Source organism: Meriones unguiculatus, assembly GCF_030254825.1.
Source record: "Meriones unguiculatus strain TT.TT164.6M chromosome Y unlocalized genomic scaffold, Bangor_MerUng_6.1 ChrY_unordered_Scaffold_23, whole genome shotgun sequence".
In the NCBI taxonomy this organism is placed as follows: Eukaryota; Metazoa; Chordata; class Mammalia; order Rodentia; family Muridae; genus Meriones; species Meriones unguiculatus.
Window position 1 is genome coordinate 9,941,404 of NW_026843709.1, and position 8,724 is coordinate 9,950,127.

Below are 8,724 nucleotides of genomic sequence, written 5' to 3' on the forward strand. Positions count from 1 at the left end.
TTATATACAACAGATTGTTTCTATTTCTGATTACTTGTTGTAATTGAAGGAACAGCAGTTAAGTCTCAATAATCCTGAATTAGATCAGCAGTTTCTACATGCAGAACAACTCTTTCTGCATATTGAGAGTCAGTGAATACATTAAGAAATTTGGGAAAATCTGTTAACACGAAGAGAATTGCATATAATTCTGATTTTTAATTGAATCATAGACTCTCCATGACTTTACTCAGATATTCTGAATTATAACCTTCCCTTTTTGATTTATTGGCATCCATATAAAATGTGGGAGCACCAGCCATTTGAGTTCCTTTTACTATATGTGGGAGAATCCAATTGGTTCTTTTTATAAACTGAAGTCGCTTGCTTTTTGGGTATCTGTTCTTGATTTCTCACAAAAATTCACAATAAGCTCTTTGCCAATATTCGTTGTCTGCCCATAATGACACAATCTCAGCATTGGTAAAGGGCACCACAATTTCAGCTGGATCTATTCCAGCCAGTTGACCAAGTCTCACTTTTCCTTTCAGTATCAATTCAGAAACCTTTTCTATATATTATTTTAGTATTTTAGTTTTTTTTTTTTAATTTTGTTTGTGTGCCAAAAATATTCATTCTAAAGTACAGTCCTCCCTCTGCATAAGAATTCCTGAGGGAGAATAACCAAAGTAGGAGAATGACCAAGAGAGTAGAGGGCAAAATAACCAAAATACAGGCCCCCTTTGTATCAACACCGTCTATACACGCATCTTGTAATTTTATTTCTACCAGAGCCAATTCTTTTTCAGCTTCAGTTGATAATGTTCTTGGACTATTTAAGACCTTATCACCCTGTAAGACTTGGCTTACTTAGCTCTTGAGTAGCTAAACCAAGGGTAGGCCATAGCCAGTTAATATCTCCCAGCAATGTTTGAAAATCATTAAGAGTTCTTAACTGTTTTTTTCTAATTTGAACTTTTTGTGGTCAAATTTTCTGTAGACCTATTTTGTATCCTAGGTAGCTAATAGAATCTCCTCTTTGTATTTGTTTCAGGAGCAATCAGTGATCCCCAATAAGGCAAAGTTGTATTTATTTCTTCAAAAATATTTTCTAATGTTTTTGTATCTGAATCTGCTAATAAGATATCATCCATATACTGGTAAATTATGGATTGAGGAATCTGCTTACGATTTACCTCCAAAGGTTGTTGTACAAAATATTGGCACAAAGTAGGACTGTTTAACATCCCCTGTGGTAAGACCCTCTAGTGGTATGTCTTTATAGGACAGCTTCTATTCAAAGTGGGTTCTGAGAAAGCAAATTTTCCCTATCATGTTCATGTAAAGGAATTGTGAAAAAGCAATCCTTTAAAACAATCACTATAATAGGCCGTTCTTTAGGTAACAAGGAAGGCAATGGGATTCCAGATTGTAACGATCCCATTGGTTGAATAAATTTGTTCATTTCTCTTAGATCTGTTAACATCCTCCATTTGCCAGATTTCTTTTTGATGACAAATACTGCAGAATTCCAAGGGCTATTGGACTCTTCTATATGTTGAGCCTCTAGCTGTTCCAGGACTAGCTGTTCTAGTACCAGTAATTTTTCTTTACTCATAGACCATTGTTCAATCCAATTATGTTGGTTTGCAAACCACCTTAGTGTTAATGTTATGGGAATTTTATTAGCACTAGCTTCCCAACAGGAAGTTGAAAAGATGCTTCTGCTGTGTTTTATTTATGGTCAGTCTGGACAGTCTGTAACTGTTTTTGATGATTTTTTCTTAAATAATTTTAGCTTCTTTATCAGGAGTACTACCTGATTTTTTTGGCTTGTGGCTTGTCTCAGAAGTTGGGGGGATGTTAATCTGGATCTTCCACTGTTGTAACACATCTCTTCCCCATAAGGTTATGGCTATTTCTGCCATGTATGGTCTTAGTTTTCCTATTTGACCTTCTGGTCCTATACATTTAAGCCATCTAACACATTGTTTCACTTTAGATAAAGTTCCAATCCCTTGGAATTGCATATCCATCTCTTGAAGTGGCCAATTTGGGGGCCAGAATTTAGGAGTAATAATTGTGACATCAGCCCCAGTATCTACCATGCCTTCAATTTCATTACTATTAAAATTATCTTAATTTTGGCCTTTGATCATTTATGGAGGTTTGCCAATATATTTGTTTATTGTTCTCTTCCTGTTTTTTTTTTTTTTTTTTTTTTTTTTTTTTTTTTTTAATTTATCCATAGAATCTGCTTTGGCCTTGCTGTCCAAGATTTTAATGTTTATTCCCAGAGCAGTGGTGTTTAATTTTTTGTGGAGGAGTATCCCTGTCCTGTCTGGGGGTCTGCAAGACGTTCCCTCAGGCATTTATTTTTGATAAAGGATTACCCCATTTATCTGTGACTGCTCTACATTCATTAGGCCAATGGCAACCCTAGCCACATCTTCTGCATATTCTAGGAAGCATAGGCTCCCTTCTTGAATTATTTTGGTTTTCCTGGTAATTTCTTTTGTAGTAATCTCGCCCATCACAATTACAACATTTCCCATGCTCTTTTGGGGTAGCTTCTCCTATCAAGGTCAAATTGGGCTAATGAGGTCTGATGTCAATTGTATCTCTAATCCATTTGTCTATTTGAGCAGATCTTGCTCTTAATGGCCTTATTGCCTCTTTGCATTCAGTATTAGCATTTTCAAAAGCTAAAGATTATATTAGTGCTTTTCTAGCTAGTGGATCTGATATACTTCTATCCACAGCACAAGTCAATCTATGCAAAAAGTAAATAAATGTTTCATTTGGACCTTGTATGACCTGGAAAAATGACTCAAGCCTTTTTCCTAATATTTCAACCTTGTCCCAGGCATTTATGGCTGCTAGGCAACATAATGCTAAGGTTTCTTCATTATATACAGCTTGCATCTTTGTGTCAGCATACTGCCCATCACCAAGCAGCTGTTCCTTAGAAACACCAACACCTCTGGCTCTATTTTTTGTGTGCTATGTCTCTAGCTTCTTCTCTCCACCATGAAAGCCATTGTAAATATGGCCTAGGTTCTAATATTGCCTTTGCCATATCCTACCAGTCCTTGGGGATTACTCTACTTTTGATTGACCAGAAAGTCAGCATTTTTTTTCCAAATGGTGAATGCATTCCAAAATTAGTGACTCTTTCCTTAAATTTCCTCAGATCTAGCACTTCCACAGGACGCCATTCAGCTTCTTGATAATACAGTGGATGATCATCTTCTGCTGGTCTCTGCTCTATACTGACTGCATAAGCCAACATTTGTTTTTTAACCACCTTTTGTTGGCTTTATTTTTGTCTTTTGCCTCTACCTGACTATTTTCTTTACTTAGTATTCTAAACTCTTCTCTTAAGGTCTGCACCCATATTTCATGCCTATCTCCCTGTTTGTTTTGTTAAATAATTTCTTGAATATCTTGTTTTATGCCTCTCTTCCAACTTTTAATTTTTTCTTTATATTGTTCTAGTTGTTCTTTGTGCTGTTCCAATATCTTTTCAAAAACCTCTGCCCTATTTCCTGTTGTTTATTCCATTCTTTAAGTTTTTGTATCTCCTGTTTTATGTCCTGTTTCCAACCCTCATTTTTTTTTCCTTTTATATATTTCTAGTATGTTTTCTAAAGCCTTTGCCTTCCAGAAGACATAAAAAGCTAATGCAATGATTAAAGTGAAATTAAGGACTATCAATGTAAGCATAGTCACAACTTTTAGGCTTTCCTTTTTTCACTCTTTAAACCATAGAATCAATTATCAGTCAAGCTCCAAGAAGTCTGTTTTATTGTTTCTTCCATCCTGTTATTCTGTAGTGGCAGTTAGTTTTGATATGTTAAGTCTGAGGGGAGCCCACAGTAGAATGCCCTTTACTCCAAGGCATGTTTAAGAATCTCTCTTAAAAAGACCCTAATTGACCTGGGGGTTTTTAGGTTTTAAGTTTGGGTTGTATCACTGAAAGCTTATTTCTCCCTCCAAATTATGCTTAAGTATGAATTAAAGGATATGGATACTTAGATTAGTTGGGTGCCATTTGTTGTAAGTGGTTATTAATATTTACTAATCATTATCTTTTAGTAATGCTGTTGTTAGTCCTATACAGCTGTGTACCCAAATCACCACACAAAGACTGGGCTTATTTAGTTAAGCTAGAACACAATACTGGGCAATAGTTACTTCATCCTAAACCTCCAAGCCCTAATAATTTCCTAACATTTAGATTTCCCACATTATACTTGTTTTTTGTGAAATCTTGGGTCTGGTTCATACTTCTCGTCCTCCAAGATCTCTCTTCCAGGTCCATCTCCCAGCTCTCCTCTAGCCCCTTTTCCACCCACTTATTTCCTGCCCTCTAGCTCCTCCCACTCATTTCCTTCACTCTAGTTCCTCCCCTCTATCCTGTCCTTTGGCTCCTCCCAGCACAACATTGTGTCTAGTTGCTTTATTTGGAAGTTTAAAAGAAGTTGAGACAGGATGCTTAGAATGAGTATCATAATGCATTATCTGGATTGAAACCAGAGAGTGGGGGGTAGAAATCAGCATTTGCCTAGAAGTGGATAGGTGAATCTTGAGGAAACACTATTCCAAGTTGTATGACAATGCACCTGATTGATTTCCAGAGTCATTGTACAAGTTTACTTTCCTACCAGCAGTGAAGGATTGTTCCCTTTCCTCCACAATCTCTCCAGCATATGGTGTCACTTGAGTTTTTGATCTTGGCCTTTCTGATGGATGTAAGTTGAAATCTCAGGATCGTTTTGATTTGCATTTCTCTGATGGCTAAAGATGTAGAACATTTCTTTCAATATTTCTCTGCCATTCAATATTCCTATATTAAGAATTTTGTTTAACTCTGTTTCTCATTTTTTTAATTGGATTACTTGATTTGTTGCTTTTCAAAATCAGTCTACCACTAAGGAGATTGGGTGACAGTTAATTGAGTTGTGGGGTCAGGGCATCCTATTGAAACTTTTAAGCAATCCATGGTGTTGTTATTAAAATATGTTGTTCTCTGCCCTCAACTGATAGATCAGTGCCATGTTCTTGCATCCACAAAGATGGTTCCTTCCAAATCAAAAGAGACCTTACAACACTCAGCTCTAAATGGGATTTTCCTATGAAAATCTCCCTCCCCTCGGAGCTCTGGGAAGAGTAGTGGAATTGATGATAAAAGGAGGACAATTCCCTGAAAATCAGGCCACAGAGAAAGATGATGCATTCAGACTTGATGAGACTTGATAAGCTAGGGTCAATTAGAAATGGAAAGAGGACCTCCCCATCTGGGAACTAGAGAAAGGGCATAGTGGTAGAAGAAAGAGGGTGGATGGTATTGGAAGGTGAAAAGTGGGCAGCAGAGGGGATACAAAGTGAACAAATTGTAATACTTAAATACATAAGAAAAACTGTGATCAAGGAGATGATATATACAGGATTGATGTCTTCTTGTGGGTGGTGACAGGGAAGAGCAAGGATGAACTTAGTTTTCTTTAAGGGACTTGGCACTGATACACTGATCATGTTCCAATGAGTAAATGAACAACACATACTAAAATTGATGATTTTAAAGATACTAAATTTTTAGTGTGACACATGGATAGGAATTTGAACATGGGAACAATAGAAAAAGAGTGTAATGCATATTATATGAAATTACATAATCAATAAAAATAATATGTTGACAACTTTTACTACTTTGAACATGGCAATAAGATTCTGGTAATGCAGGGCAGTATTTTTCTTACTAAGGTATGCTTTCCAGGAACTCATTATGTAGCAGAGAATCCTGGCCATGAACTAGTCATTACCCAGCTACCTCAGACATCATGAGCTCAGGTAGGACCTATGAATCAGCAGTCCTTGTACTAACAGTGCTTTTAGAGAGTTTGTCTGGAGGACACAGATGCTCTTGTATCCTAGGCGTTAACATGGACCATTTTCTCTGTCCTGAAGGCCAAGTTCTAACTGTAAACCCCAAGACAAGGAGGGTTCCTGACTGACCACACATTAGGAAACAGCTATCAATCCAGCCCAGTCTGCTAAGGAAAGCCTGCTCATAGAGGGATGACAAAACTTGTGTGGAACAGTACCAACTATCAAAGAGTTTATTGCCTCTTAGTTCTCCTTTTACATTCACAGATCACTCACTGTTTCAATCAAAGCCATCCCAGGAATTATCTGGTTTCCTTCTCATTTTCTTTCCCTTAAAGACTCAGTACTCCAGGCAACCCTGGTCCCTGTCAGCCTATTATATCAATAAAAATGTGAAGGTACATTTAGTGAGTATGTAAGTGCACTGTTCAAAGTCACAACCAAGGATATTTCAGATCCAAGACCACAGTAGGAGACCACCTCTTCATTCGGTACATTCCACTTAATTCCACATAACTTTGGAGCTTCCCTACTTAGGAAGCTATAAAATTAAATAAACATTAAAGTTTCATTTCCTACCTAACATTTTCACAGAGGTATACAAGAGTAAAACTGTGGGATCTGAATAAATAGATGAGATAAAGTCTTGTTGAGTTTTGCAAGAACAAGTCATTTGGGCACAGGATCAGAGATACTGTACAATAAGGAAAGTTTGTTTACTCTTTTCCATGGAAACCTCAATATTATCTCAGGTAATGAATGGATTAGAGGGAGAATGATGTCATGAAATGGGTGAAAGCCAATGAGAGTTTCAGGAGCCCGTTATTAAAAGGGCCAGTGGACAGTGTGCTTGAGAGAAAGGCTGAGCAACCCTACATGCTGCAATCTGAGCAGCTAAAAGCACACCATCCAGAGGTAGGAAAGGGGATACAAAGTGAACAAATTGTAATAAATACATAAGAAAAACTGTGATCAAGGGGATGAAGTATAAAGCACTTCAGGACTAATGTCTTCTCCTTGGGGGTGGTCTCAGCATGTGGCAAGGATGAACTCAGGTTTCTTTAAGGGAGTTTGCTCTGATACTCTGATCATGTTCCAATGAGTAGATGAAAAACGCATACTTGAATTAATGTATTTTAATGATTTTTTCTTTTTTTTTATACTCTGACACATGGGAAGGGAACTGAACCTGGGAGCCTGGAAAACTAGTATATTATTTGAATCTTCCCATATAAACAATAAAAACAATAGATTAACAACTTTTATAAGGACTTTTAACATGGAGAACAGATTCCTCTCATGGTGCAGAGTTTGCCTTTGTAAGGCATGCTTTCCAGAATTTCATATATAGCCATGAACAAGTGCTTACCCAGCTACCTCAGGTTCACCAGCTCAGGTGACACCTCTGAACAAGCAGTCATGGCACTTAATACTACATTTAGAGGGTTTGTCTGGAAGACCACAACAAGAAACAGAGTTGCTTTTGTGTTCTAGGCATATTAACAGGGACCCTTTTCTTTGTCCTGAAAGAACAGTTTTAATTGTAAACCTCAAGACAAAGATGGTTCCTCACTGACCACTGAATAGGACATAGCTGCTGATCCAGTCAGGTCAGCCAAGGCAACCATGCTCATAAAGGTTTGGCAAAAATAGTGTGGAATATCACAAGCTGTCAAAGAGTTTATTGCCCCTTAATTCTGCATTTGTATACACTGATCTCTATCTGTTTCAGCTAAGAATTCTCAGTAATTTTCTGGCTTGCTTCTCTTTTTCCTGCTCTTAAAGACTCAATACCCTAGTCAGGGAAACCTAAACCCTGCCAGCTTATTATATCAATAAGAATATGAAGGTACATTTAGTGAGTATGTGAGTACTGCTCAGTTCAATGTCACAACCAAGGATATTTCAGATCCAAGACCAAAGTTGGAGACCACCTTGTCATTTTGTACATTCACTTAAACCCACCTCACTTTGAAGCTTCCCTACGTAGGAAGTTTTTCAATTAAATAAACATGAAAGTATTATTTTCCTACCTGATATTGTCACAGAGATAAACAGGAGTGTGTTTGACATACCACCAGTATCATGGAAACCAAATGATATGATGTTATAATACTTTTATGACATCTCAATTATATTATGATATCATAATTTTTTGACATCACAATTTCTTTATAACATCTTAATGGTGTTCTGTCATCTTAATGGTATTATGATTTCATAATGTTAATATGATATCACAATGTTATGATGACATCAAAATGCTATTATGACATGATTAGTGTATGTATCACACTAAAATTTTGACATCACAATGATATTATGACATCACAAAGATATTATGACATCATAATGTTTTTATTACCTCACAATGCTATTATGACCTCAAGAGGGTATTATGCCCTAACTATTCTGTTATTACATCTGTCATGACATTACAATGCAATGACATCAAATTTATATTATGATACCCAATGCTATGCCAGCATCACAATGCAATGATGATATCACAACTGTATTGACTTCACAATGCTATTATAATATCACAAGGCTATTATAACATCACAATGATATGACATCTCAATGTTATCAAGAAAACAATGATATGATATCACAATGTTATCAATATGTCACAATTCTATTATGACTTCACAATGGTATTGCTTTCCAATGCATGAGGACATCACAATGATATGATGATATTACAAAGCTATTATGACATCACAATTTTATTATGAAATCACAATGCTATTATGATTGCAGTTTGACATCACAATGGAACTTTGACATCACAATAGCTAACATGACATCACATTGTTCATATGACATCTCCATGCTATTAAGACATCACAATGA